Consider the following 15,982-nt stretch of genomic DNA (forward strand, 5'->3'; position numbering starts at 1 on the left):
CAAACTGCATCAGGTTTTCTCTGATTCCCTATATCTGTAAGTTTTATGTTGTGACAAACCACATTTCTCCTGTAACAAGACTCTCAGATGAAGAGTCCTTATAGAAGTTGACTAAAGAAAAAAGACCCTATGTTTTCTTTCTGGTATTGCAGCTGTCATCAATGTGATGAAAATGTGTGAAATACTTCCAGCCCAATTCTGACTACTGACAAAGGCACCCAAAAGAAAACTGTGACATCCCAAAATCTACCCCAGTTGTCTTAATATGTCCATGAGGTCCAGTGGATCAGATAGACATCTCTGGAGCAAGTCTGTCACAGGGATGCAATTGGTTTCCTGCTGTTGCAGTATCTCTGTACACTGAAGAAGGATCATAAACCTGGAAAACTGGTAAGGGGGACTGATGACTGTCAGCAGAAAAGAAGAAACAAAATGAACTCACAGAAACTTCAGAACTCTGGAGAAACTTAAAATAAGATTCAGAGGTAGTGTGTAGATGCCCCAGATGTATAACTGATATGGTTATGCTGTGTGGGCTCAGGTTGATGATCGATATTTTTTTCTGAAAATGGTTTCGTCATTTTTGATGTATTTTCAAAATAATTCATGCTATAAGTAAAAGCAAACACCGAGTCAATTACTTCTTAACTATTCTTTGTACTGTTCTATCTTGGTGTGAAGATAGAATCATCCTGGGTTTTAATTTTCCTCATATTATTGACATCACTATGATAAAGCAAAACAATCTGTTATGGTGAATGCTTGTAAATGGCAAAGAGAGCTGAAGTTAAAGAATAGGAACAAACTCTTTTAGGACTCTAATTCTAAAGACATTGCCACAGACAAGGTCTCTTTAATATGTTTCAAATAATATTTTGTTGTTATTTCCTTCCTCTTTGAATCAGTTGAGCTATTTTTGTAGCTTACTTTGAAATTAAACAAATTGAGTGGCAACTCAATTAAATTGACTGAGTGGCAACCAAGTTTACAACAGCTGGACAGTCATAGCTGGATAGATCATGTATCACTAGAAAGACTGATGAAATGACTTCACTTTCTTAATAAAAGGGCAGCCTGTATGTAAGGAGGGAGCTAATGGGAAATATGAATTGAAGGATGAAGAAAGTGATAATAACCGATCTAAAACTCCTGCTCTTAGGACTTAATTTCTTCTCAGGTACAAAAAGTTCTGGGTTGGGATGCCACAAGATGGAGGAGCAACACAGTGGGTGGCCCTGGGACAGTGCGTCCTAGCAATGTAGGCACAGCCAAATTTGCTTCTTGGGGAAGGGCACAAAATAACTCAATCTGATACCTTCAGCAGAGCAGCAAAGTTAGCTTTGTCCCATCACAAGGGAGGAGGCTGACAATGTCAGTATAGGCTGAAGTGCCCATACTGCACATAAGAGAGTGCAAATCCTCACAGGATTTCTCCTCCAGACCACAGAGTCACCCTTCTCAAACCCACTGGAAATTGCTCTTCTCCCGTAGGTGTTCCATGATGTCCTGACTCCCTGAACCTCCTGGACAGCTACTGTGAATGCTGGCTGGGAGGAAGCTGATACCCCTGTTTGTATTGGGAAAGGAAATATGAAGCACTGGACTGGTATGGGACATGGCTCCTATGCTGCAGGGAGCAGAATAACAAAAAACAGGACAGTCGCTGGGCTTCATGTGTGTCCTGCCATCTTGTGCCTTGACAATGGGGTAGAGAACTTGAGATTATGGGAACAAACATCGGGGTTGGGTTCCCCAGTGCTGCGCATACAAATATACTGCTCAGGTGGCAGTCCCCCGTCCAACCTGGGAGAGCAAAACAGGCAGTCTAAGGTGCCTGCATCCTCCATCTTGCATTTCATATCATCCAGCTGAGGGGCTGTCTGAGAAGCAACCTCAAAGAGAGAATGTGTTTAGGAAATCAAACATCAGTTTGAAACTCCAGGATTGATGCGGAAACCAGTGATGACTGAAATACTGAGGAAGTAAACAGCAATTTGGGAGGACAAGCACAAGAGAAACATGCTGTAGGGTCATCCTCAAATGGTGCGAGAAAAGGCAGGAAGATCTTGCAATCATTTTGATTAACGTATAAAAGTATCTTAGATAAATGGCCTCTATAGTGGTCATTATTATTTTGTTTTTAATGAAAAACATCTTGTTTCTGAGTATCTCAGATCAACAAACATCTTGTTCGGTCTCTTGGAGAACTGAACATACTAGACTTCTTTGTAGTAAACACAAAAGTGATTTATTTTTCCCCTTAAATGTAATTTTTTGCAGGCTGGACCATGTTTTACTCAGGACATTTTTTCAGACACACCCAACCCAAACTATGCTGCCAAGTGTTACAGTAAATCCTAGACTACGTTTGACTGAGGAGAAGTCTGAAATTAAAGAGAAGATCTCAGGTGGTGTGCCTAATGACTTGTGCCAGCACTTGACCACATCACCTCTCTCAAGGGAGCTGTGTACTTGGTTTTGTGTCCTGCTTAACATGTGACAGTGTGTCTTCTCTGGGGCACAACCCCAGCAGCAATACTGATACCTTGCCAACATGCTGAGTTGGGAAGAGGAAGTTCCAGGGGAGATGAACTTATTTTACTTGTCTCTTAGACTGACTAATTTGACAAACTTTATCAATAATCAGAGAAAAAGCCTTTTGCAAAGTTTTGCCTAAATGATATCATGGTGTTCTTTTAAAATGATACATCAATGGATAACAGGTCTCATAATAATTTTAGGAAATGCAGTTAAGCCAAAAGACCATTTCAAGAGAAGTAGTGTGGATTTGGAATGGACAGTTGATTACCTATAAAGTACTTAATCAGAGATTAACACCATGTTAAAAAAAAGTATAGTGTAATTGCTGCTGGTGTAGCAATTTAGTGTAGTCTATTGTCCTAAAAGGAAATTAGGAGCTAATAGCTTTGAAACACTATAAAGCCAGTAAGATAAAAGTGCAGGAACTGTAATGTATAGAGACCAACTTTTAGAGGATAATAACGTGTTTTTATTGCATCCTTATAATGTAATTTATTTATAGACAATAAAATTAAAATTTGCTGCAACCAAACTAAAATATAGCTGGTAAAAAATCCCCCCCCCATTGTTGTTCTCCTTCTCTCTTTAAACCTTTAAAATCGAATCAAGAAACACTGACATATGTTACATACAATTGGCATTATTGTATGTCTGTATCAAAATGTGTTGAGTTTGTGTGGCCAGATTTTGGTAGTGGGGAGCTACACAGCTGGATTCTGTGAGAAGCTGCCAGAAGCCTCCTCCATGTCTGGCATGGCCAGTGCCAGCTGGCTCCAGATGTCCTGCTGTATAAGGCTGAGGCAATCAAACTTGGTGGTAATGCTTTGGGGATAACACATTTAAGTAACACTTATTGGACAGATGTAATTGTGGACAGACAAGAGGGAGGTGAGAGGAATAGCCCTGCAGACACCAAGATCAGTGAAGGAGAGGCAGGAGCTGCTCCAGGCACGGAGCTGGGATTCCCTTGCAGCCCCTGGTGCAGACCACGGTGAAGCGGCTGTGCCCCTGCAGCCCATGGAGGTCCATGGGGATGCTGAGATGCCCCCACAGCCCATGGAGGAGCCCCAGGCTGGAGCAGGTGGATGCCTGAGAGGAGGCTGTGAGCCCTTGGGAGGGCTGTGCTGGAACAGGCTCCTGACAGGGGCCTGAAGACCAGTGGACAGAGCCCAGGCTGGACTCCTGGCAGGACTTGTGACCCTGTGGGGACCTATGCTGGAGCAGGCTGTGCCAGAAGGACTGCACCCTGCGGAACAGTGACCCACAGCGGAGCAGTTTGTGGAGAACTGTTTCCATGGGATGGACTCACACTGGAGAAGTTTATAGAGAATTGTCTCCTGTAGGAGAGACCCCATGCTGGAGTGAGGGAAAAAGACTTTTTCCTGAACAGAGGCAGAAACATACAATGAATTGACTGTAATTCCCATTGCCTGTCTCTCCGCACCACTTTGGGGGAGAAGGTAGAGCTTGGGAAGGAGGGAAGGATGGGGGGCAAAAGGTTTGTAAAATTTATTTTGCTTTTCATTATCCTGCTCTGATTTTTTAGTAATTATTTCAATTAATATCCACAGTTCAATCTATTTTGCCCTTGACATTATTTGATGAGTGATCTCTCTCTGCCCTTACCTCATGGGCTCTTCAATATAGTTTCTCTGCCCTGTCCAGCTGCAGAGGGGATTTAAGAGTGGCTTTGGTGGGTGCCTGGAATCCAGCTGGGGTCAACCCAATATGACCTTTTTGGTGCACCAGCTGGGAATTTAACCAAGGTTGCAAGAATGGGGATCTTACATGGTATCATTACAATACAAACTCACTCCTACCACAGAATGGTTGGGGTTGGAATGGACCTCTGGAGATGATCTAGTCCAACCCCCCTATTAAAGCAGGTTTCCCTATAGCAGGTTGCTCTGACTATCTTCAGACAAATAGACTTCATGTTCTCTCTGGGCAGCCTGTTACAAAACTTAATCACCCTCAAAGTGAAGAAAATTTTCCTCTATTCAGATAGAAACTTCCTTCAGTTTGTGCATTCCTTCAGTTGTCCCTTATCCCCTTCCTTAAAAAAATTCTCACTGTCACCATGGTTGGTAATACTTAAGTATAGTGCTTTCCTCTCTCCTAGATTCTGTCCATAATCTAAATGCTTGACTTTTCATTCCTATTTCTATCTTTTTATCCTGTGGATTCTCCTAACTCTATTTCCAAATCTGAATTGGTGACTACTGCTTTTCCAAAACCACTAAAACATCACTGCTGTTTATTCAGGTTTCTTAACACAGAGGGTTTCAATGTAAAATTCTGCATGCCCTAGCAGAATTTCAGAAAAACTTGCTGTGACTATAGCAAATTTTTAAAGTTGTTATTTATTTAAAATAGGAATAGGAAAAATATGTCCTCCAATCTTAAGGAACTGAAAGAATCCTTATTGCATTTTTCAAGTTTGTGTATCATTCAGAATGTTTTATCATCAAATTAGACTCCTATTTTAATTGCTGTAGTATGAGACTGTTGCTGAGAAGCTCTCTTCTAGAGAGTTCATGGTCACTGGGCATATGATCTTTGAAATCGCATTTTCTTTCCTCTAAGGGCATTACAGAAAGTGTCTCTTGACAACTATGCTTAAGGTAAACCGACACTGGCAGTTCCACTTACAGTTTCCAAGCTTGCTGGCAAAGGATTGGGAGGGAAAGGGAACAAATTTTTTTCCAAGCAATGTACATTTGTGCCCCAGCTACTGGAAGAGTGAACTAGAGGATGACAGTGAGGGATGTTCTCACTGGAGTTGGAGGCTATCTGGAATGGTAAAATTATTTAAGTGCCAATTACTTGCTTCATGAAGATCTTTGTGCTTAATTATGACTACAAAGGGGCAGTCAGCTGGGAAGAATGGGTACAATATAGAAAACGTAACTGGAAATTTGTTGTGTTCCTCTTTTTCATTCCCTCTATCCTTCTCCTACAGGCACAATATGCATATCAGATGCCATTTCTGGCAGAATTTATGCTAATTTTTATCATTTACACTAACAACAATTTGACCACACACATTTTGTGAAAAACTTTGATTCCATTCATTTTACAGTACTGATCCTACTACTCCACTCAAGGCTTACTGTTCTTAATGCTTGTGACAGCTCAATTTTGATGGAGATGTTGTAGTTTTAAGCCCAGCTGGAGATTAAATACCACACAGTCTCAATCCCATCTTCTGAGAAGAGATTAACTCTACGCTACCTGAAGCAAGGGTACATGATCAGAGTGTTATTGCAAATTATGAGACTCTTTGTTCATGTAGGTCTTTGACCAATTTTTTCCCCAATGTGCAGATGATCCTTCTCCTCTGCTAAGCACTGGTAAAGCCACAGTTGAAGCACAATACCTAGTTCTGGGCTCCCCACTACTGGGGAGAGACAGGGCTATTGGAAAGAGTGCAGCCAAATGCTGCGTTTAGATAACAAAAGAACTGGAGTGTCTTCCATAAGAGGAAAGGTGGATGGAGCTCAGACTCTTCTGCCTGTAGAATAGGATAGATCCCCTCAAGATGTACAGATATCTGAAGGGATGGTGTGACGGCAAGTGAAAAAGGCTGTTTCCAGTGGCACCCAGTGACAGGACTAGGGGAACTGGGCACAAACTGAAACATGTAGGGGAGGTTCCTCCTCAACATCAGGAAATACTTGTTTACAATGAGGTGATCATGTCCTGGGACAGATTTCCCAGAAAGCTGCTATACTCTACATTCTTGGAGATATTCAAAGCTGTCTGGAGGTGGTCTTGGATAAGATGTTCTACATGAGCCTCCTCAAGCATGAACATTTGACAAGTGACCTTGGCAGGTCCTTTCCAACTTGAACCACTCTGTCCCCTCATGGGCTTTCCCTCCAGCAATGATGGGTGCCTTCTGCTCCTTTGAAGGTTCTTGCTGGAGCTACGTCAAGATGCCCTGTTGGCACAGAGGAGGTCTCCAGAACTTCCCCTTTGCACTGCAAGGCTGCCTATTGCCAGGCCTTTCTGCTGGGCCACCAGCTTTCTAGCAGAGGACCCAACAAGCCTGAGTTTAAACTAGTCCCTGATCTTGTTGCTTTTCAGCAGCCACAGCCTCTGTGCATGGACTCCAGTGGGCACAAATACAAGGCATGCAGGCTTCAGAGGGATCTTCAGCTTGCTCTAGCAGCTCTGGCATGGGGAAGGGCAGCAGGTCTGGGCACTGAGCAAAGGCAGCACCTGAAGTGGTCCTCCATCCTCTGCCTGGCTGCATGGAGGAAGTGCTGATCTCTTCTCAGTGGCATCCAGTGACAGGCCACATAAGGATGGTGCAAAGCTACATCAGGGGAAGGTTGAACTTGATATTAGGCATCCTTGCTGCTTACATTCAGTGCCAAGTTCCACTCACCCAGCTCATGCTTAGGCTCCAGCGGAGTATTTGGTGAGGTTTGGAATGCTGAATGAGGCCATGGGTACTGACATTGAGTGAGGACAGTTGTTTGTAGCAGCTCTCCATGCCCAGTCCCAGAGCTGCTTGAGGATTTTCCCCCTCCCTGCTTGGTTCAAGCATCCAGGACACCCAGGAGGTGCAGTCACAGCAGCAGAGGTGAGTTGGAAGAGGACATCTCACTCTGGCAGGCTTGTGAGGCTTTTCTTCCTGAAGGACTTGGGCATTTCCATCACCCCTCTCCAGGTCATCTGATGGCTATGGTGCTGCTTCCCTTGCTAGTGTGACACCCACTACTGCAGTGGCAGTGACAGGGAGCCACTCAACACCAGCTCCCTGCAGGCCCCTGCAGCAAGTGGAAAGCATGGCCATGGAGCTGGACAACTACTGTTCCATCCTCCTGGACAGCTGGGAGGAGGCCAACTATGTGATACATTGACTCTACCTGTTCTGCTATCTATGCATCCTGTGTGGGCAGAGAACAAGTCTGTGTGCCCCTTCTGCCAGACATGTTCCAGCAGTTTGCATATCTCTCTTGTCAGGGCAAAGCACTGGGTGTCAAGGAACCTGTGGGGAAAGGTGACTGCTGAGCCAGCCACTCCAGGCAGGGCCAGCAAGGGCAGCAGTAGACTCCCAGTGCCCTGTCTGCCTGAGAGATACCAAAAAGGCAGCCAGTGTGGCTTGTTGCATGCACAAATTCTGCTTTGTCTTTATCTGGTGATGGGCTGGGGGAGGGATGCCTGCAAGCAGTCTTTGGGGAAGCTGCCATACTCACTGGGAGGGGGCAGCCATTATGAGGAGTATGTAGTTGGCTTGTCTGCCCTCCTGCACAGCAGGATTGCCATGGCGAGGGCCTGCAGCTAGTCCCTACAGCTGCACTACAAATTGCACAGGTGACCCACCAAAAACCACTCCTCAGCAGACAAAATGAGGCCTGTGGGGACTGACAGCACACAGAGGCAGTGCACAGAGGCAGCCAGAGCTCCAGGGCCTTCCAACACACTCTTCCAGCAGGCTCCCACACGAGACACTTCTCTGGAGATAACCATGCCAAGTGTGAGAAGCACTGGGTCAGACCTGGGGCTGCTCCAGATCATCTGGCATAATTTTTATAGTATTTACGGGCTATCAGAAAACAGTGGCATGATTTCAACTCATTGTGCATGATCTATCTCTGCTTTTATGCTTTTCCTCCTCTCTATGAATAGGTTGCACTACCCTGTGCTTTCATGCCCTTCAGATAGACAGTATGTGCTGTCAACACTTAAAACCCTGGCTTTCCTCTCATGCTGTAAGCTTCTGGGTGTAGTATTTTCCTTCTTCACAGTACGCCTAAAGTACTGCTTTTCTACTTAAATTTCTCTTAGAACAACTGGGGAACTTGGACTAGTTTCAGTAATGCACTAGCTGGTACTAAATGTTGTCATGTTAGCAGCAGCAATACAGGCCACTCGCAAGAAGTGCTTGTTCTGGCTCTGTTGGCATTTGCTTTGCCCTCCTATATTGTAGCTTATCAAAATCCCTTGATAATGGCCAAGTTTTCTTTTATGAAATTGGAAGCCAGGTTATGATTACTGACAGGTACCTGAGTACATAAGTGAGCACTTCCAAAAAGAACTTAGTAGGAGGTGGCTAGGAGGGAAAAAACCACAGAAGCTGGGTTCCAGTAAGCCTTCATATCAAAAGGTCACGTTCACTGTAGTGGTATTTAACAAGCGTGATTAAAGCCCACATGCAGAACATTCTTTTACAATGCAGCATCCCAGTAGAGGATACCTTTGCAAATGGGCACTTGTGCCTTTTTTTTTAAGCCGGGGACACTGCGTGGGAACAGAGGATTGGAAAAATTTCTCCCTGGCTCTAAAGTTCAGTTCCTCTGTCATAGGTAAATGTGACACTCTCCTGAATAGATCTGGCTCCCTCTGCAAAATTATCACTGCTTTTGCTTGCTACATCTCAGGCTGCAATTGCTATTCTGCTTAGCCAGCTTCTTTGAGTTCTCAAACTCCATTTTATTGCATGATACTTTGCACTCCTCTTTTCTTTCCCCCTACTAGTTTCTTCCTTTCATTCAGGTACTTGGTGTTTATCTTTGTCAGGAAAGGGTGGTCAGGCATGGAAACAGGCTGCCCAGGAATGTGGTGGAATCATGGTCCCCAAAGATTTTGATCACGTTTTGATGCAGTTATGGTGCTTAGGGACACGGTTAAGTGCTGAAACTGGCAGTGCTCAGTTAATGGTTGGACTTGTTGATCTAAGAGGTCTTTCCCGGCCTTAACTATTCTACTAATCTATGTCTGTGTAGCACAGCACTGACCCACTGTCCTTTTTGCCTCACAAAGTAGCTCTTGCCTACAATGATACCAGGCTGAGCTCATTTTCCTGCTACCTGAAATAATTCACTTTTATGACATTTTAGAGCACTGTAATGAAATCTTCCTTAAGTAAAGGCCAATAAAGAGATTTGGTGACCAGGGACTTAAACAATGGTAACATTGGACTTGAATCATCTGTCTCTTGGTTCCCACCTTTTCTGGCAGAATGTAAGCTGTGCTTCTCTCTCCTCATGCAGCCTGCTCGCTAAGTTAAAGTTATGAGTAAGGGAATGCCTCACCTTCCTTGGCCTCTATGGGCTAGCATAGTCAGTAACAACCTACCTTCAAATTAGAGGAAGGTAAACTGAGGAGGTGCCTCATCACCCTCACAAAGAATTTCCTCCTGGTATGTAATCTGAACCCACCTTCTTCCAGACTGACTCCCTTAACTCTTGCCCTGTTTCAGTCCCTCGGCAGCTCTCCCGCAGGCTGCCTTTGGGCCCTGGCAGGCCGCCATGGGACTTGTCCTCAGCCCTGTGCTCTCCTCCCCCCGCCATGCGGCTCGCCCTCAGCCCTGTGCTCGCCTCCCGCCGCCATGGGGCTCCCCCTCAGCCCTCTGCTCGCCTCCCCCCGCCATGGGGCTCGCCCTCAGCCCTCTGCTCTCCTCCCCCCGCCATGGGGCTCCCCCTCAGCCCTGTGCTCGCCTCCCGCCGCTGCTCCGGGCCCGGCCCTGTTCTCCTCATAGCAGCGCGCTTCCAAAGGGACACGGCACAGGGGATAGTGTACTTGCGGGGACTGAGAATTCTCATTTAAACCATGTGGAGACTAATGATAGGCTGTTCTACGGGAATGTTACAGACCCTGGCTGTGATTAGAGACTCTCTGAGCTTCAGCACATGAAACCTCTCCCTTGTGTTTTTTTTTAAGTGAAGCTGAATGTAACACAGGAATAAAATGGTGTCAGCTTGTGTTACATTACCTGGTTACATAGTCATTATCGTGCTCTTGCGAATGAAGGTATGATTGGTTGCATGTCCAAGTAATCTCTCAACTCTGTATTAAGAAGCTGTTGTACCAAACATGGTCTTCTCTTAACCGAAGAGAAGACCATGTTTGGTACATGCTCATTCCTACCTACATCTTCAATGTGAAAGAAAGACAAACATGAAATCTGAAGAATTTTTTTTACACTAATGTTTCAGCTTAATTTCTAATCAAAGCTTAAACTGCTCACTGACTCACAGATTTCATCTAAAATATCACTTTTGTTGTTTTCTTGAAGATCTATTTGACAATAGTGCTATAGAGTTCTTCATGCGTAAGATACTTGGCTTCCCTTATCATAAAACAATCTGCTACTGTTAATGTGCATTTCTGCAGCTTAGCTCTTTGCTCTGCTGTGTTGTAGACTAATTCCCAAGAATGAAAGTATATTGCAAAACAAAAGAAGGAAAACATTCTCAAGGCTTTATCTTGACCTGAATGTTCATGCTGACTTATATGATGCAAGTTTTGAGTAATTAATGTACCTTTGACAAAGTGAACACTAGGGTCAAAAAAAGAATCCAATGTAAATGTTGTGATCAACATACAGTGGCTGCCTCTGGTTAATGTAGCTTCATATTTCATTGTGTCAGGAAGGTTACAAATAATTTTTTCTCAGAAGGTCAGAGAAAGAGGTGCAGTTGGACTATTAAAAAAAAAGTAAACAACTCCCTGGGAAACTAGTAAGAGAAGGCATATGAAGCCATAACCTTCAAATGAGCCTCAGACAAGGCACTGCAGGTTTTCCCAGACTGGAAGTTCCTCATGAGAGCATTCCTTCTGCAGCTGTAACATCCTTTGGCTGCCTTGTCACAGTCAAAATCTGGCCAAGGATTTTTGTTTTCTCTTGTGTTAACAGAGGTGTGAGGGTTAGGGAGACACACACAAGTCACAATAGGGATACAAAATTCTGATCCAATGTTGAGGATTTTAACCCCCTATGAGGGCAAACACTGGCAAATGTTGCCCAGAGAGGCTGTGGGCAACACATCCTTGAGAGTACTCAGAATTCAATTGAATGTGATGGGCCTGAGTAAATATGTGATCAGGTGACCTCCAGAAGTCCTTCCCAGACTGAGTTATTCTCTGTCTTGTATAAAGGTGACATACCATCTTCCTGACACAGAGGGACTTTAATGAGCAAAGGGCATAAAGAAAGTAAACAACTTCTCATAGGAGAGCTGGGAAAACTCAAAAGTGAAAGTCAAGGAAAATCAATTTGTGTGAGATACAAGACCACAAATAGAGATTTGTCTCTCCTACCAACCATATCCCCATATTCTCATTGCTTTGGTTGATCAGGACTGTGGGGGAAAGAAAAAAAGAAGTTTATTTGTTAGTAGAGGACAAATTTTTCTTACAGTGTTATTTGTCAGAACAAAATAATCTTAATTTCATGTGTTAAGACCTTCACATGCTCTTTTTGTTTTATGTTTGTATGAGTTTTTGGATGATTTAATTGCAGATATCCTTAAACCTTAATGCATGGGAGCCTCAGCTTTTAACTCCCACAATTATTACTTTCTCCACTGTGCCAGAAAATGTGAAATAGCGAATAATTTAAATTATAATAAAACTCTTCACCTCATCCCTATTTTCCTCTACAATGTCCCAGTCAAAGACGGCTAAAAATAGCTTTGTTCAGTAAACCTGTTTCTTTAATGAAAGTGAATTGGTGTCTGGAGACAAAGAGAGTTTCTCTGAGCTAATGAAAATCTCTCTGTGGTTGGCTTTAGGTTCCATGATTTCATTTCCTGCAGGGAAAACACCCAAAACTAAACATGCAAACTGGCATAACTCCACTCTTTGAAAGATCCTCTGTCATTTTCAGTGTCAAAACCAGGTTGTGCTGACAATATTTCAGTGAATTCTTTGGCAATTTATTAATCAAAAGTCTGATCATATTTGTGCATGTGTCTATAGACAAAGGGAGATGAATTATTTTCTTAGAGCTGTCTAGTTTCCTTGGGCTACACTAAATTGGCAAATTATGTATATACACACAAGAAAACAAAGAGAGAGGAACTGCAAAAATTAAGATGAACATGTGCCAGAAGAATGTGCTGTCACTCTGCTGTGGCAGAGTAGCAGCTGTTTTGCCTTCTCCTCCCCCTCAGCCCTTGGGGGATGTACATTACATTTGCAATATTGGCCTCTTCGCCCATCAGGGAGGTCACTGACCTGATCCAGCTTTCACCAGTGTATGCTCACAACATTAAACATTTAACAAGGTGATAAGAGCTCAGGGGATTAGCATTTGGGGGAGAAGGGTATGACCTCTAAAACTAGCTCTTAATTAATAAAAATGGACATAAGCAATCGGTTTCAAAATCTCAATTTAGAAGGAGCAGGAATATGAAACAGGTTGTGTTTGTTTTTGCAGGAGGAGAGAAGAGCATGGATGGGACCTGTAGTAGTCTTCTCTCCCTCCAGCAAAATGAAAGTGTTAGATTTCTTGGGGGCCAGTGTTAAGTGTTAATGTGAGAAAAAGCAATGAACATTTTTTATTAACTGGAAACTAGTTAGCTGCAGATTAATTCAACTACCTGCCTCTTCCCACAGTTGCAGAAAGCTTAATAGCAGGCCTCTCTGGATACGTATTATTTCCCATACCATTTATCAGAGACAGGTTTCCTGCATGTGTGAATCTACTTAAAGAGTTTTGTGTCTTGGAATGAATTTCACAGTATTTATGTCTCCTTTCTGGAGAAAGAAGATCAGAGGATTTTATTGAGTCTCATTATGTAAAGCGATGCACTTTCTTATGGTTCATTATGATTTTTTGTACTGTGATCTAAAACAATGTTTGAAAGAACGATGAATATATTTTTGCACACAGACACCATAATTGCAAAATAGAAATAAAAACATGCAACAAATAAATTATTTTAACAGTACTTGATATGTACTTGGTCTTTAACACTATGGTGTTTTGATGGTTCATTATTTATAGTTCCAGTTTTTAGGTCTGAAAAAAAAGACTCCATTGTTATATTTCTGTTAATGTTTACATAATTGCTGATGAAAATAAAGCAATGAATTAGCTGAACATTCTCAAAAGAGAATAATTGCGTGCTATTCAATTACCACTGGAAATAAGGTTACCTTTTTTTGATTATATGGATGTAACTAGGTTCTGTGACAGTTTTTTGAGACTTGTTTATACACTGGGTGCTACTGCCATCCCCTGATTTCTCTGTTGACACAACTGGGCTTATGAACTGAGAGGAAGGTGGAGGACATTCTGACATGCCCTTAGTCTGACTGATGGTGTGAGCAAGGGCGTGCTGCAGCCCTGCTCTGCAGAAATAACAGCACACAGCCTTTGTGATCCTCTGAAGCTTTTTTTGCCCCTACTCCAGTTTCCCGGGTACTTGCAATGTCTCCTGAAACGACTTGTCAGAGATCAAAATTCAACTTTTTTTCCTTCCCTTTACGAAATAAAATGAGTGAATAGTGGGCACTCATAGGGCATAGGCACAAACAGAGGACCTGATGTTTGTAATGCAGAGCATTCACTAATTATGCAAAAAATAGTTCTCAGTATTTGTTTATTGATACTTAGAAAAGGTGAATGCATGTTTTCATGGCTGTTTGCTTTTTTTTTAAACACACTGATTATCCTACCTGGAAATTTTAATTTTCTTTTTGCTGTCATTTTCTGTAAGTATTTATCTCAACTCCCATGCAGATTCTGTATTACTCTCTTACTAATTTCCTTTTATGACCTGTCCTAAAGAAATAAAATCCTGGTTTTACTTATGTCTGTGTTCAGTTTCCCCATGGAGTAATTTAATAATATGTAACAAAAAACCCAAGACAGTAGTGGGCACAAGTGAAAAATGCGTATATATCTTTTGCTTTTTGTCAGAGATAATTACTAGATTCAGCTTTTGCTCATTTTATTTTGAAAGAACTTAATGTTAGTGGAAATTAACTTGAAATGAAACTAGTATAGTTTGAGAGCAGCAATATTGCCTAATGTACACATCATTAATATGAATTTACAGAGAAACTCTGCTTCGCAGAAAAGATGAACTTTGCAGGGAAATAGCCATCCAGGAATACAGCTGGAAACAGCCATAACATGACACATTCCTAGAATTGTGGTTTGGGATTGAGGGGTGTAGGGGTAAGCTGGGGTTTCTGTGACTAGTCAGTGGTTTTTACCATGTGCAGGCACAAAAGTGACTTTTATTTCTGTGAGATTTTCACTAATGAATCATCTCTAAGGGTAGTGGCTGCAGGTGAAAAGTAAAACCCAGTAATGCATAAAAATAGTAGTAATGTTTAAGCACTTAAAAGAGAAAGAAAATTATGTCTCCCAGCAATATGCACCATCAAGTGACATGAGTTTTCTTTCTGCTGGGAGCTGCTTTCCAAGCAGGTGACACTGAGGCTGGCAGAAATGACTGCCAGAACCAGCCTTGGATGTCAGAAGTCAGGTCGACATGTGGCAGTGTTATGACTGAAGAATGAGACCTGAAGCAAGGCAGACAACTGGGCACTGCAGGAGTTTGAATCACAAACATCTCATTAGTCCATTTTTAAGCAGCATAGCAATTAACAGGCATAAGTGTGTCTAGTATTTTGCTGTCATGGTAGCCCCTGACAGCTCACCTTTTATTCAGCTGTGGAGGTGACTCATCCCTAGCATTTGACTGCCAACAAGAAGTCTATGCTGCCTTACACAACCATGTAAGTATTAGCCTAAATGTCTTACTGTTCCGATCACTAGAGAAGAGTGAGGCTCATCCCAGCTACTTATCCAGCCAAAATACTGTGGGGAGGCAAGAATAAAAAGGTGGGCCAGTGGCTGTGACCACACACTGGCCTGGCAGTACTGTGCCCAATGTTTTAGGCCTGAGATAAGGAACACTTTTGTGAAGCCACGGGAAAGGCATTTGAATGTCTTAAATCTAATCTAGTTTGGGAAAAGCAAGATTAGCAGCAGGGCATGTCTTTAACTAGAAGCATGAAAGCTCAAAACTGACAGACCCTTTTGACTCACCCAGTTGGGCATACTGCTGCTGGCAACTATGTCAAAACGCAGCCTGTGATCAGCTCGGAGTTATGCCCATCTGTGGGGATAATAGTCGCATTAACCAACTTTCCATGTGTTTGGATAACACCGAAACACGTTGTGCTCCTCCCTGCAGGGGGCAAACACCAGGCCAAGAGGTGCCTTTTATGGGCAGCCAGGATAGTTCTTCATGAGACATCTGTTCTCCAAGAGGTCCTGTGAGTCTAGTATAGGGCGCTGTTCATTTTGGCCGCTGCATTGGGGTGGGGGGAAGTTCACACATGAGTCTGGCTGTCAACAACAGTGATTGTTTAAGAGCATCTCAGTGTGCCAGAATACAGTCTGTAGGCAAATAGTGTCTACCAGTCTTGCAGTGAGAGAGCCATGCAGCTTACAAACAAAATGAGTCACAGAAAAGGACATACGGCTGAAAACCACAAAAGCCTTTTGTGTCTGGTCAGCAAGGAATTCACATAAACCTGAAAAGTAATTTGTGCCTACTAGTATAGAGCAAAATGGAAAATAAATACGTGAGTCTTGGAGGTGAAAGAAGTATACATATTGTAAAAAGTGTGTCAGAAGTGTTCCCTTTCTGCTTGTGAGATTGATTGCTGTGCTAGCAGATGG

General features: G+C 42.9%; 2 long non-coding RNA genes across 5 annotated transcripts in view; one reads left to right on the forward strand and one right to left on the reverse strand.

The window, feature by feature from the left end:
* LOC135290631 (uncharacterized) overlaps window positions 1-9,825 on the reverse strand; it is a 51,984-nt gene extending 42,159 nt beyond the window's left edge. For both annotated transcript variants that reach the window (XR_010353395.1, XR_010353394.1), the window contains exon 1: window positions 9,714-9,825. This is a non-coding gene — a long non-coding RNA (uncharacterized LOC135290631). The remainder of the gene's footprint in view (window positions 1-9,713) is intronic.
* LOC135290633 (uncharacterized) overlaps window positions 9,537-15,982 on the forward strand; it is a 137,853-nt gene continuing 131,407 nt past the window's right edge. For all 3 annotated transcript variants that reach the window (XR_010353396.1, XR_010353397.1, XR_010353398.1), the window contains exon 1: window positions 9,537-9,694. This is a non-coding gene — a long non-coding RNA (uncharacterized LOC135290633). The remainder of the gene's footprint in view (window positions 9,695-15,982) is intronic.

Source organism: Passer domesticus, chromosome Z (assembly GCF_036417665.1).
Source record: "Passer domesticus isolate bPasDom1 chromosome Z, bPasDom1.hap1, whole genome shotgun sequence".
Classification (NCBI taxonomy): domain Eukaryota; kingdom Metazoa; phylum Chordata; class Aves; order Passeriformes; family Passeridae; genus Passer; species Passer domesticus.